The following is a 16,362-nucleotide window of genomic DNA, read 5'->3' as shown; positions in this document are numbered from 1 at the left end:
CAAAAAGAGTGAGGCCGGATAGAAGTAAGTCTGCCACACTTTTACGCTTATAAGCGCCTATCCACTTACATTTTTAAGTCTCCCTTCCCCTTTTACATTTATATTATCATCCCACCCCTTTGGAATGGCAACAAGACCTTCTAGTGAGGTAGGAATGTACAACAATACGGAAAAATGAACCCAAAGGTTAAAAATAAATGAAAGGGGGGGGGGAAGTTGCCATTCATAATTCAATACTCGTGTCACAGTGTTCCACTGACACATAAAAACTTACTCTTACTCTGACTACATCAGAGCATATCATCGTTTACATTCTTAATAGCACATGAATGCCATACAATTCATCTTGTACATTTGGTGTTTTAAGATCTTACAATTAGTCTTGATAACTTATCGCAAAGCATCAACAAGACAATACAATTATTCATGTAAACGAGTTTCTATCTCATATTTCCTTTACATATGAATACTAGTAAACAACATTTTCATACATACTAGCATTTAAAAAGTGATCATATCAATGCCTTTTTTTTTTTTTTTACACGTCACGTCTGTTTAGCTTAGGATTCAGCAAATGATTTAAGGCTAATATAAGAGTACGATGCCGACAATCTAGCTTGTCGTTTAAATATTGCAAATATGTATCACATTTCAATAGTTCTTTCAATAACAACTGAACATTGAACTTATTACTTTCGCTCTTGTTGAATACAGACAAACTAACTTTCGTTATATTTAAAGAATTTACTTTTACTAAAGTTTCCGGTTCACAAGAGTCAGTTTTTTCACTATTTTCTCTTACAGAATCAAATTCTCTTTCATGAATATGTTTCTTAGCTAATTCTAACCAGATGTTCTTAGTTTTCTGAGTGGGTCTCCACACTCTCACACGATCGATAGAATGTACACCACAAGATTCTCCAGTTAAAGGGTCTACAAGTTCAAAAACTTTGTCTGAAATTTTATTTTTACAAAACAGTGGACCTTTGTAAAGCATGAAAAATTTGCGGATCTTTTTGTCTACAGCCGAACTCAAATGTGATTGCAACAAAAATACCAAATCATTTTCTTTTATTTTATACTTTCTTTCTTGGGACGCATTATATTTCTCGTTTCTTTTCCTAACTTTTTCACTTCTGTGGTATTCAGCCATTATGAGTTTATTTTCCCAATTTACAGGTTCACTTTCATCATAGCTTTCGTTAGTTACAATGCCAAAATGCTTTAGAACAGAATAATTTGCTTTTACATTCAAATGAAGACTAGCAGGGCTGACACCTAAACTACTACACACAGAATAGTTCAACAAAATGACAATTTGAGGTATGTACCTTTCCCAAGAAGTATGTTCTTCGTTACACAACAATTTGAACAACCTATTCGTCTCTCTATGAATACGTTCTACAATTGAGCTCTTTGGATGGTAGGGAGTTACATAATGAATTTTAATACCATACTCTTCCATTTTAGATTTAAATTTTGCCGATACAAAACATCCACCATTGTCTACTAGTATGGATTTAGGAATTCCCATGGTTACAAAATAGTAATATTCTAAACATCTCAAAACACATTTGGTCGTTGCATTTCTGATTGGGAACATCGTGTAATATCTACTGAATACATCCAAAATTGACAATGCAAATTTATTTCCAGTATGAGAAGGTGGATAAGGTCCTAACAAATCGATCGAAACCATGTCTCTTACATTCTTTACAGCCACAGTTTGTAAAGGTCTAGCTGGTGGCGAAGTTTCAACTTTCGTACGTTTACAGACAACACAGTCACGCAAATAATTGCTGATATCTCTACGCATGGACTTCCAATAACAACAATCACTTACAAAGCCTAAAACCTTTTCAAAACCAAAATGACCTTGTTCATGATAATTTTGAATTACATCGTTCACAAGTGAAGGAGGAATACAAATTTTCCATTGATTAGGAAAATGGTAACTACGATTCAACAAAATTCCATTTTCGATTTTGTAAAATTCACCAATGTTTCGATTCTTAACTTTAACATAAGGATCGTTGGGATTCTCTAAGTACTTCATGATATTTTCATACTCCGAATGTTCTCTTTGCTTGCTAATTAAATCTTGTACAGTCAAATTTTTAAAACAAGATGGCAACACTTCGTACTTATTAACTTCATACTTTTCAACTTCAGGAAACAAAATGATACGTGACAATGCATCGCTAGCTTGATTATCTTGACCTTTAATATATACAATTTGTACATCAAATCCCTGAATTTGTAAGCTCCAACGAGCAAGTCTAGAATTCCACTGTCTCATTTTATGCAAATATACCAATGAGTTATGATCTGTGTAAATTTTTACATGCCTTCCATACAACAATTGAGACCAACGTTTGAGCGCGACTACAATTGAAAGACACTCACGTTCAGTCACAGTGTAATGCTTCTCAGCAGGTTTTAGCGTTCTACTATAAAACCCTAAAATATGTTTCTTACCATCTACTTCTTGAAAAAGAATGTTTCCTAAAGCAACCGAACTACAGTCTGTAATTAAACAAAAATCATGATCTAACAAAGGATGTGCAAGCATTACCTCTTGAACTAAATCACTTTTCAATTGGTTAAAACTATCTTCACAAGATTGATCCCAGATCCATTTTTTATTTTTCTTTAACAAACCAAATAAAGGTTCAGATTTTTGAGCGAAATTTTCAACAAATTTGGCACACCACTGGAATAAACCTAAAACTCTTTGTAATTCTTTCAAATTTCTAGGCCTTGGTAGGTCTTTGATACACTGTACGTAAGAAGGATTTTTTGTTATGCCTTGCGGACTGATGTCAAACCCTAAAAAACTAAATTTCGTGTTACAAAAAGTACACTTTTGCAGATTTAAAGTCATGCCAGCTTCGTAAACTTTCTGAAATATTTGATCCAAAAATTGTAACTGTTCTTCAAAAGTCATAGAAATTACAGAGACATCATCGATGTACGAGACTACTTTTTCATATAAACCTGCCCCAAGGACAGTTTGCAAACACAACATAAAAGCAGCTCCTCCGTTTATGTAACCGAACGGAACTCGAGTATACTGATACATTTTACCATTCCAACAAAAGGCCGTGTATTGTTTACTTTCTTTACTTAAACACACTTGTAAATAACTTCCAACAAAATCTAAACAAGACACAAATTGAATTCCTTGAAATTTAATGAGAAGGTCATCGATCTTATTGACTTTTAACTGCTTTAATTTCACAAATTTGTTCAATTGAGTTAAATCTACGACAGTACGAAGTTTACTAGTGTTTTTCTTAGCTACGCACAACAAAGGATGACAATGTACAGAAATACATTCTTCCACTACATTACATTCTAGCCACTCAGCTATTTGCTGTTCAATATTTTCTTTGTACTTAAAAGGTAATGGGTACTGACGTTTGACAATTGGTTGGTCTGTTTCAACTTCGATGGTGTATTCAAATTTATTACATTTACCTGGCAAGTCGCTAAAAACCAATCTATGTTTCAACAATAAATCATATAGTTGCTGTTTTTGAACATTAGACAAATTTTCAATTTTAAGTACTTTTGTTCTAATTTCAGTAACAGAAGGAAAGTGACTTTGGGAATTACGAGTAATGTTACTTACATTACAAACATCCTGATTTATTTTTACATTATTATGAGACTTTTGAATTTCCTCATCCAATTTATGAATTTGTTCCCCATAAAAATGATACAAAAAATTTACTTCAGCAGCTTCGTTCAAACGTGCTTGTTTTATTTGCTCTATGTTTAAATTATTATTGATATTACACCTTTCTACATGTTCAAATGCTTTACTGTTTTCTAACAAACTATCTATCCATTCCTGTGTCAGCTGTTTCTTATGAATTTCTAAATTCTGAACTATCGGACACTCTAGCACAGGTTCGACTACATCTTCGTTTTCGCTTTCAATAGCAGAATTAATGTCAACACTATTCACATTATTTGAATAAAAACCAACCTTATTAACACTCTCTCTCTTAAGTATTTTTACTTTACCTTTACTTTCATTACACAGAAGGGGGTCACTACCAAATCCGTGCTCATACTCTTTCATTGGTACCTTACAAGTGTTAGGGTCGTAACCTACAGTAACGGATTTCTCGCCAAAGTCTAATTTCGCATTAGCTAGCGATAAGAAATCTCTGCCTAGCAGACAATTACAATTAAGGTCACTGACTACAATAAATCTAACATCACAAATTACAGGTCCAATTTCTACACAGAGGGTAACCTCGCCCTTAACTGATTTTGTTCTTTTTCCACTATAGTCTACTAGAACAATTTGAGGAGCGGGTTGTAATACAGCGTTCGACACAATATTAGATATTTTCTTCCACGCATTGTAGCTTAACAAACTAGCCGAAGAACCTGAATCGCACAGAGCGTACAAATTTTCATTCATGATTTTGACAAGAATTTCAGCAGTAGCACATAAATTTACCTTAGTTTTACAAAAATCTTTATTTTCCTCTTCGTCAGATGAGAAAACATCATCCCACTGTACTAAGTTTATTAGATTTTTATCTAGCTTTACAAAAACAGTCTGACTATTTGGAAGGAGTGCATTATTTAACTCATTACTACACGTTTGAATTAATTCCCTGCTATGAGCACTCTTCAGGCAGGGTGCTTCTAGTTTGGGGGAGGAAATCTATTTTGAAATCCAAAATTACCTGTAGCAACATTCGTAAAATTCGGTCTTGGTGGCCTAAAGCCAGTAGGATTACCAAAATTTGAAGGATTTACAAAATTTCCATTGCTGTAACCAGTCTGAGGTGAATTTCTCGTTTGGGAATTACCATTCGCTGACCTATTAGTCACATCACTAGTGGCTTCATTCTGATTTACATTACCATTGCCATTACTTACATTTGGACCATGATTGCAAAAACATACACTTTCTTCATGCCTATCGGAGCTACTATTATTATTCCATTTTTTCTTTTTGTTTCTACGAAAGGAGTCTTTTCTTTTTCGATTACCTCTGTTGTTTGAATTTTCGTTCGATTGTACCTGATCTGATTCATCACAATCATTAACGTTATTCTGATTACTTTCACGCTTACCATTCTTATTAACGGACACCTGGTTGACTTTCAGAAACCTATGATTATTGCTATTGTTACGATTATCAGACCTAGGAATTGCTTCTAATCTTTGTATAACGGACAACACAGAAGACAAATTCATAGTAGACAAAGTTGTTAACTGACGCCGGTAGTAAGGTGGAATCAAATTGAGAATCATACTGATAGCTAACGATTCTTTTATGTCGGGATTGATTTCTTGAATCTTATTACATCTATAGGACACGAAATTGTACACGCTTCCGTCAACTTTTGCATCATAAGGTTTGTATTGCAATACCATTAACTTGTTAGCACGAACCTGTTCATTCTCAAACTCTAATTTGAACAATTCGGCAAAGCGGTCGTAAGAAGTGAAAAAACCACAATTGTTTATGTACCAATTTTGCGCGGAACCAGTCAACAAAAATTTGATAATGTCTAAATATTGACTACGAGAAATTGACATAAGCGAAGCTTGATCTTCAAACTTACGTAAGAATGCGGTGGCAGTCAATTCATTTTCATGACCAGAGAATTTCTCGAAAGATTCTAAATCTCGTAATTTTAAAGCTACTTTTCTTTCTCGCCTTTTTCTCCGTTTAATTGTTTTTACCCCAACAAAGCTATTCTCACTGTAAGAATCCGAAGAATCATTTTCACTTAACACCGGACTAACATCATAATCAAGGAAAGGGTTGGTATTTTTACGTACACTGGTATCAACTTTTTCTTCTTTAATTTCTACCTCGGGCTTTACATTTTCCACGTGCGTTGATGACCTAATTTGACTTTCAATCATACTCACGCGCAAATTTCTGACCTCTCGATTCACTATCTCGAATTTACTTTCTACTTCACCCTTAACATCATCTATTATCGTTTGAGTATGGTGAGCTATTTCTCGTGTTGCAATACTTACGTCATAAATCTCACGAACACTTTGATCTAATTTCATGATTCTACTTTCGTGTTCCCCCACTTTTTCCTGCGCTCGCTCAGCTTTTTCATTCACTAAATCAACATCGGAACTTAAATCCTTAACTTTATTTCCAATCATTATAATACGTTCCTCAGTGTCCCTGACTTGATCTCCTAACTGATTAGCTTTAGCATTGACAAAACGTATTTTGTCTTCGTTATTTTTCACGTCAAGTTTAACTTCATCAACTTTTGTTTCTTGTACATTTAATTTCTCTTGAAACTGTGCTGACAGTTTTTCAAAGTTATCCGCACAAGTACGACTAACCCTGTCTATTTCATTTCTCATTTGCACTAACTCAGTCGACAGTGTCTGAATTTGCCCATCCATCCTACATTCTAACATTTCTAATTTACCTGTAAGATCGTTAGAAAACTTTTCTATCTGAGCTTGGGTTTCATTCACAGCACCATTAAGTGATTGCTTAGTGTCATTTACACTGTCATTAATTTTATTAATAGCTTCAAGCAAAGTTTGCAAACTCAAATTTTCACTTTCTGCCATGATTGCAAATTACAAATATACAAACACAACAAACACCAATAATATCTTCAAGTTAGCGCATATAGCATACCATGAGAAATAAAACCTGTCAAATATTACGCTTAGATCCTCTCCCAGATGCCACATTCGTTACGAATCAATTAATAAAAACGTAAATTATTATTAATTGACACGTCCCTGGAGGGAAACGCCATTCTGTTACGGTTCTGGGTTCAAGCAGCATAGTGCTGCGTAGTGCGCACCGTCCTCAACCGGCCTCCGCGGAGAACTCCCTACTCCTTGCCCTCAAATAATACAGCTTTGCACCATTTTATTTGTGGGTTCGGAAAGTTTATTCCCGCGACGATCGTTTGAGAAAGGCGCAATACTCTTCACCGTTACGGTCCAAGTTCGGACGAACCATCTGAGAGATGACCTAAGGCGTATTACGAAAATAGACGAGAGTATCCCCTACTTTCATAAGTTTAACACAAGTTACCCAACAGTCACGTTTTCACCATGTCATGCAATCTGTGAAGGAAAAACCAATAAAGTTATATATTACAGCGCCATTTATTAATATGAACTACATACCTGAAATATACAAACTTTCTTTACTTTAGTAGCCCCATTCGTGTAACGAATTCGTAAGTATACTTTTCATTACTCACTTCAATGTTTCTGTCCACCATGGCTCAACGATGAATGTGATCACATTTTTAAGTTAAACACCGAACATCCGTCGAATCCACTCACAAATATCGTCCTTTCTTCTAATTCATGGAATTTAGTAGACAGTCATTCCAGGCGAATCCAAAGGCAGCATTATTTTGTAGTTACTAATGAAATATTGACTTGTTTCGATAAATTTTAGTATTAGTTGCTGATTACATGTCCGTTGACTTCAAGAACAACCTGCCAAGTCCTTTTGTTTTTTACTTAATCTCTATACCACCACCTTGTTGCTATGCAATATTACTTAGGATCGATTAACTTTAATAATGCCTTATTTCAAAACTATCAAAACGTCTACATCAACAGCATTATTTTTAATGGATGATTATGCAAAATCATAAATATCAAAGTTTTCTTAATAAAGAATATTACTATTTATATATTTCAAAACGTTTTGGGTTGAAGATTTAGTAATATTCTAGAAATTTTTGCTGAATCATGCATAACGCCCACACACACCAACACACACCAAGAAAACTAAACGTTGCTTCTCTTTACTTTCCTCTTCTTCTTCTTCTATACTGTCTTTTAGCACCACTAGGCGGCAGCACGATCAACAAGAAGCATACACCGCACAAAGTGCACAAATTCAGACGAACGTCACATGACGCACCAACGCAGAATTTGCGTTTATATGGAAAGTATTTTAAGCAAAATTTTGGTACAGTTACATTGGTACTCAAAAAAATGAAATCAAATGTACACCAGGTGGCCAAAGTGGCACACACGGGTGTGTCACTTTTTGAATCCGCTCCTGTGTGGACACTAATTAAGACATCGGGATATTATTCTTGCCAAATATGGTTGAACCATAGTTTATCATATTAATTTCTGTTTCTTCTGGTGTCGAATTTCCTTCTCAAATTTCACCCCAGTCAAAAATTCGAGAATTTTCTAATTTCGAATTTCCTTTACTTCTTTTTCCTTGTATCTTCCTTCGTTGTAGAAAGACCTCCTTAAGACTTGCAAGATAGATACCTCGGATGGATACATAACTGTTGATATCAATTGGACGGGCCTGCGCGTAGTGTTGTCAATTAGGGAAATTAAAACTTCCCAAAATTTGGGCAAAAAATTCGAGATTTTTGTTTATAAATCTGTACCTATACGTCCGAGTGCAAGTCAACTTACGCCAATCGAACATTTGTCCTTACTTAACAAACGCAAGTACAGATCGTTACAAGGGGGTAATTAGGGGGCGCACGAAAAATTCGTATTTAGGTTCTAACCCTTGATTTTTAAAATTTTTCCCTTTTTATGTTTACCGTAATATATTTTTGGTAATTAGAAGCTTTGTTCCTTAAATATCGCCATAATACTTATACGATATATTAGTGGCGTACCAATGTTTAATTTACGATAGCTTGCGTCTGTCTGGTATCAGTGTTGCCAGATACAGAAAATTTTAATTCCAGATTTTAGGGGAAAATTATCTGTTTTGTCTCTATTATTTCCCTCTTGTTGGCTACATCGAAACAAACGTATCAGTATCTGGAAGTCTCGTCTTTGCCCTACACAAAGCACTATTGAAAATTTAGTAGGATAATTAGGGGAAGTACAGTTGAGGTTTACACTAGACCTTGTACTCTAATTGGAAAGATAACTGTAATTTTTAAAGGTAGAATGAGATATTTTTTATTGACATGCTTTATTATATATCGTCACAATACTTATAGGATATATTAGAGGGATACCAAAGCTTATTTTAAGATAGTTTGTGTGTGTGTGTGTGTCTGATAGTAGTGTTGCCAGCTACAGAAAATTTTAATTCCAGACTTTGGGGCAAATTTTGAAAAAAAAATCCCTTTTTGTTTCTATTATTTCCCTCTTGTTGGCTACACTCGAACAAACGTACCAGTGTCTAACAGCCTCATCCTTAGCCTATACAGCGCACCATAAAAAGTTTCACTAGAATAATTAGGAGAAGTACAGTTGGGGTTTATAATAAACCATTTTTTGGAAATGGTAAGAAAATGGTGAATTTCTGAGGTAGAATGAGATATTTTTCAAAATTTCATGCTTACTTTGTTAGATATCGACATGATACTTGTAGGATATATTCTTGGAGTACTATGGTTTATTTTCAGATAGTTTTCGTCTGTCTGATAGCAGTGTTTCCAGCTAAAACAATTAATTCCCGATTTTAGGTGAGAAATTCGGAAATTTCCCCTTTCCCCTCTATTATTACCCTCTTGTTGGGTACATTGAAACAAATGTACGACTACCTGAAAGCATCCTCTTTGGCCTACAGAACGCACCATAAAAAGTTTCAATAGAATAATTAGAGAAGCTGTAGCCCCGGCATATCTGTTGATTTTTGCTTCTGAGGCGTAAAAAGTGTCGAAATTTCATGTGTATGATGACAGAATTTTTTCTTGCCCTCTTTGAATTGAAGCCAGCGACTTTATGATTGCACTGGACTTTGTTAACACACCAAAGAATGTTTTTTTTTGGTGACTTGAATCCATATAGCAGCAGTGGTGCTAGATACAAAAAAATTCAAATTCGGTTAGGGTTTTTTTGGTAAATTTTCACCCCTACATTTCCATCAATAATTTCCTACCCGTTGGCAACACTGCAATGCAACTTACACCAAAAATAGCCACATCCATTTTCTAAAAAAACAAGGTCTTAACCATATCAATCGAATGAATGGTTTTTGAGCAATAAGTCACTAACTGAAAAATGTAGGAAAACGCCAAAAATGACCTGGGTCCGAAAGGAATAACCCTTTCCGGATCCTGGCTTTTTGGGCTATTTTTTAGACTTTCAGTCAAGCAGCTACTGTATCGTCACTATTTATCCTAGGATCATGGTTCATACCTCATTCTCTTCAGAATAAAGCTGGCTTTCAAATGGTACCACTTGCATGCTCATACCATATACCAGAAGCGGGAAAAAATGTCAAAGTGAAAGTTTCGGAGGGATTTTTTTCTCGAAATTTGGCCCCCCCCTGGACCCCCCTGTGCCAACGTAGCCATCTAAAAAATCTGAGAAATAGTACTTGGTATACTGAATGTGTGTGCCAAATTTCAAGTTTCTATCTTAAATAGTAAGGGAGGGAGAAATTTTATCAAAATTTCCCACCATGCCCCAAATTACCACAAAACACTATGATCTCAGGGAAAAAATTCCTGAGACATCCCTAATTACCCTAGGGTCATGTGTCGCCCATATTCTCTTCTGAACAGAACTGCCTTTCAGGCGGTACCATTCACGTGTCTCCATCGTGTATCTAAGGCGGGAAATTGCAGAAAAAAGGGATTTTTTGGTCTAAATTTCACTTTTTTCAACTTTTAGCCCCTCTGGACCCCCCTGTTTTAACGCAGAAATCTGAAAGAAAATCTGTTAAATACTACTCGGTGGACTGAATGTTTGTGGACAATTTCAATCTTCTAGGTGCAAAAGTAAGCCCGCCAGAAAAAAAATATACCCACCATGTCCCATTTTTCTTTATATAAAAGTATATTTTTCAAAAAATCCCTGAGACGTCCCTAATTACCATAGGACAATGATTCGACCGTCATTCTCTTTAGAATGGAACTGCCTTTCAGACGGTATGACTCACGTGTCCCCATCATGTATGTGAGGCCGGGAAATGACGAGAAACGGGATTTTGGGGGTAAAAATATCCCTTTTTTCACCCCTTTGCCCCTCTGGTCCCCCCCCCCTGTTTTAGTACTGACATCGGGACAAAAAATCTGGTAAATACTACTCGGTGGACTGAATGTTTGTGCAAAATTTCAATCTTCTACGTAGAGAAATAAGCCCGCCAAAAAATATTGAACATAGGCTTAGAAAATGAGAAAAGAAATTTGACTTATGACGTCATCACCTCCTATGTCTGGACGCAGGACGGTCTGAAACCATACGTAATGTCTTCTACAAGGCCTCTGGACTTGGAAAACCAAAAAACCCGGACGAAAAAGCTCAAATAGAAGAGAAATAATGCAATGTACCATGAAAAACGCGTATGGTACAGAATTGCAGCACAGGATCCCCAAAGGGATAATCACACAATTTTGCTCGTATAGGTACAAAGAAACAAAGGATTTGTAAGTTACGAGGGCTCCGACTCAAGTTCTGTTGATTATTTCAATAATCTGCAACATAAATCAATAAATAATAGTTGCCAGAAAAAAACAGACCTTTGAAAAAAACATGAAAAAGAACGATGTTTTTTATTGAAAAAAAAACTTAACAGATAAAAAAACGTTTTTTTACAACACTAGAATCGACACCTTGGTACGGAAATACGAGATTCTACTGTAAATAAATTATTATATCATTCAATCCTATTCCCTTCGTCACCTCTGGACAGGTGAGGAATTAGGCAAACAGTGGGAAAAAATTCAAAGTTGCAGAGTAGTATCGCAAATTTAAGCTGAACGCATATATTTAAACTATACCAATTCTGCAAACGGCTATTCTGTTCTGTGATAACTTGGAAGCTATCCGGACTCATTTGCTACATGACCACTATTCGCGTCGTCAGACCATATGAGCAGTTAATATGTACGGTTACTATTAAAGGTCGAGCTACGAAGTGAAAACACAATCCGTCATTTTCACACGACACACTATCCTCACATAAAATTCTGACGTAATGTTCAGTGCATGAAACATACATATATACACAGGATATATATATATATATATATATATATATATATATATATATATATATATATATATTTGGTCTAGGAATTAATTCGTGCGGTTGGTACGAATTGAAGCTGTAGTACAAACACAAAATACATAAATACCTTAAGAAAAATATTGTCCATCGCTAGCCACCACTTTCGCCCATCTGTCAGGCAATGTACGGATTCCGTGGCGAAAGAAGTCCTCATCCTTGGAAGCGATCCAGTCAGAGACCCATGTTTCGATATCTTCTGAAGAAGTAAACCGCTGTCCAATCAAATCGTTGTTCATGCAATCGAACAAGTAGTAGTCCGAAGGAGCAACGTCTGGTGAATACGGCGGGTGGGGTAAAACTTCCCATCCGACATTTTCTAAATAGGTTTTGACCGGTTTTGCGACATGTGGGCGAGCGTTATCATGTTGAACAATAAGTTTATCATGTCTGTTCTCCCATTCTGGTCGTGTTCTGGCCAGAGCTTACTTCAAACGCATTAATTGTCGTCGATAACGTTCTCCATTCATAGTTTCACCCGGTTGCAGCAGCTCATAGTACACCACACCTTTCATATCCCACCATATGCACAGCATAACCTTTGCACAGTGAATATCTCGTTTTGGTTGTGATGGACCTGGTTCACCTGGTTTCACCCAGGCCTTTTTTCGTTTAGGGTTCTCGTAATGGATCCACTTCTCATCACCCGTAATAATTCGATGCAGAAACCCCTTTCTGCTCTGTCGTTGAAGCAGCAATTCGCAAATGGTTTTTCGTCTTTCAACGTCTCTGTCTTTCAATTCATGTGGAACCCAATGTGACATCTTTTGAATCATTCCCATGGCTTTCAAGCGTTTGGAGACTGTTGTTTGATCAACGCCTAATGCTGCTGCAAGTTGTTCCTGCGTTTGATACGAATCCTGCTCGAGCAATGCTGTCAATTCTTCGTCTTGAAATTTTTTTGGCTGTCCAGCTCGCTCTTGGTCTGCCAAGCCGAAATCACCACTTCTAAACCGTGCAAACCACTTCTGACACGTTCACTCAGCTAGAGCATGGTCACCATACACTTCCACCAAAATACGATGACTTTCAGTCGCACTTTTCTGCATGTTAAAGTAATGCAGCAGGACACCCCGCAAAAACACTTTATCAGGCACAAATTGTGCCATGTTCACTTAACTACAAACTGGTATTGTTGACGCTTTAATCCACTGCCCTATACTACGAACGATACGCGATGACAGGGGTTTGCAACACATGTGTGGATACACGGAACTGTGGGACGCTCCGTTCGTTGCGCCATCTCTTGTCCACCCGCACCAATTAATTCCTAGACCAAATATATATACAATCAATACTTTGATGCAAAAATTATAACTGGGCTCATATATGCACGGGTGTCCTATTATTTATTCACACTACAATATATATATATATATATATATATATATTAAAATTAAAAGCCACTACACGAACTATAGTACACTGATCAATACGCGAGAATTTGTATGAACTAATACTAGATTCTTTCAGTACAAACCAAAGTATATTTAAACTTCATGGCTTCATATTATTTTATATACAATGAAAATTCAATATTATTGATTATCCTCTTAACTAAATGCAATTATATTTTAAAAACAACAACAACGAGATCGTTCACAAAACGTAACGAACAGAGAAAATTTGAAACTGCAGTCTGACGACAGAATAGTGCCATATAGTCAGACTTTGTTTTAAGGATAAACTCGAAGTTTAATTTTATTAATCATTTAATTATGAAACTACATAACGTATTGTGCTTTTCAGAGCAGCTAATTTATAATGTAATTCATCTACGTATCTATTCATGTGGATCAAAACTAATATTTATGCATCAATAATTACAAAAAAGGGTAATTTTCGAGTTGACTACATTCTTAAGTCTCGGAGGAACAAAACACTAGCGACGAGCAGTTCTTCGCTCGTCACGAGATGACGTTGTTAGTATAAAAACAAACTTTTGCACTACTAAACACACTTTGTACTCTATTATCGATTAACTATAAGTAGTATGGAATAACGGTATGATATAAATAATATGGAATAACGGTACGGAATTACTATAAATTTGCATTACGGACTAATTTACTTATTTGAACCGACCATAAGAGATTAATAATCCATCAACAATACACTGTCCTTAAAAAGAGTAATTTTATATGCACACACACGCATCACTGCTACCATACTAAATCACACATATACATGGAAGGCTATGGGCATCTCAGAGGGACGAACGGGGTTTAAATTTTTCTAACAAATATTAGATTGGTGGACAATCTCAAAACGTTCTGTCCAATTGCTGACCTATGTTTTGGTATCGCATTAAGATGTATAATTTCAATAATCATTCATTTGAAATGCCTATATACAGCGTTTACAAATATTCCCTATACATAATCTATGTTATTATTACACGTTGTTTAGTCGTACAATTCTGTATAAGAACTTTCAAGATGAAAAATGAGGAAAGTTATCCTAGTTGACGGTAATGATTATCAGACTTGTAATTAATTTGTTAAAAAATAAACGATTAAATTAATCAGTTAAGTTTTGTTAAGTTCTAATTTAATAAATGAAATTATCCAGGAATTAATTTTTAATTCATAATCCTTAAAAAAATCGTTAAGGAATAAATAACTATTCGTATTTTTAAAGAGTGTGGTTTACAAAACTCCTTTATATATTTATTCGTCCATCCGTCGTCCGGGAGACAAAAAATATCAAGAATTAGTGAGTCAGACATCATCTGAATATTAAGGGTCAAAAGTTAAGAATCGAGTTTGTTTTTGGAATCGATAAGCAAACCGGAGGAGCAAGAAATTAGTTATTTCCGGTTAATCGCTTTAAAGGAAAACGATAATAGAGAGATCCGGTTTTCTGGAATCAATTAAACGTCTTAAAAATACATTACATCTCCATCCTTAACTCTCTAGTTAAACCGGAAGTGGTTGAAATTCACTACAACTTCCAGTTTCAATATTGCTCTACATAAAACAAAAACGCTAACAGATAGAGAGAAGAGGTTTTTTGGAATCTACCTAGTATTCTAACAGTAAGTACAATTTTATTACTTAACCCTCTATTCCAAACGGAAATATCACAAATCAACCAGTTCCGATTTTACCATTGATAGCCATGGAACAAAAATCCTAACAAATATCAACCAACTTTTTTTTTCTGTGACTAATTAAGCGTCCCAGAGACATATTTAATCTCTATTCTAATCTGTCGACTGAAACAGGAAATGACAGAAATCAACCACTACCGGTTTTAACTTCGATAGCTATGAAGTAAGAACGGAAATAGATAGAAGCTGTTTTCTCCAATTTATTACACGTCCCAAGAATGGATCTTATTTCCATCCTGAAGTTCCTTCTAAAATCAGAAGGGTACTAAATATCAGTCAAGAATTAGAGGTAGACTTTAGTCCCCTCCAATATGTTCGATTTTGTTGGATTTTTATGCAATGATGTATATTGTTTGAGTTCGCATTATACTGGATCTTATCATCAGTTTTCGTACTTTTCTTAAAGATTATAAGTAAAACTGGATAAAAGTCTTATAAATATGCGAATGATCTGTTCGTAAAAGATACTAAACTTCAGTCAACCGTGTTGTCTCAAACCTATTTCTACAATATCTGCAATTATGCTAAAACTACCGCATTTTAAAAGTTTACCACAAAGTCTACCTGGTACGTGAGCTAAAGCTTATTATCAAACATTAAAATCAACTCTGAAAATATTGCAGGTTTGAAGATCTTTCTTCTTCTTTTTCTAATGTCATAATGTTTATTACTGAAAAGAGTTTAGAATTGTTCCAATTATAGGGGATGAATCATCCGTGTGACAATTTTTCAGAAAAGTTTAGATGAAAAAAATTTCTAGAATTTTTAGATGACAAAATTTTAAATTCTTTTAGATATTCGATCATATGGTTAATTACAGGATTCTTTGACATGAATAATTTGATGTAAAACACTCTATGCAAAGTTCATCTTTCTGGAAATTTCAATTTAAAAATGTCAAATTTTACGTATATTTTTTTTTCGAAAGATGGCTATACTTATAAAGGAAAAGTTTTATACCATGTTTCTCATTTCGATTAAGTAGTATTGTTTGCTGTCTCATAAGAGATTTGACAGAATTTCTCAATTTCTGAAAGTATTAAACAAAACATCCTTTTTGTTTGAAAGGAGATTTTCTGTAAAGAAATTCAATAAGTTAAATTAATTATTTTCCTGGCAGGGTTTTAAATATGTACGTAGGTAGGTACACCATACACCAGGCTAATTAAATATTGAACTAAAAGTTATTCTGTAGAATTGGGCGAATTAAATAGAAGCGGGAACTTAACTTGTGCAGACGTTGAAAAACATT

This window comes from Thermobia domestica, chromosome 11, assembly GCF_964235325.1.
Source record: "Thermobia domestica chromosome 11, izTheDome1.hap1.1, whole genome shotgun sequence".
Classification (NCBI taxonomy): domain Eukaryota; kingdom Metazoa; phylum Arthropoda; class Insecta; order Zygentoma; family Lepismatidae; genus Thermobia; species Thermobia domestica.
The sequence above is the reverse complement of the archived record's forward strand: the minus strand, read 5'-3'. Positions refer to the sequence as shown.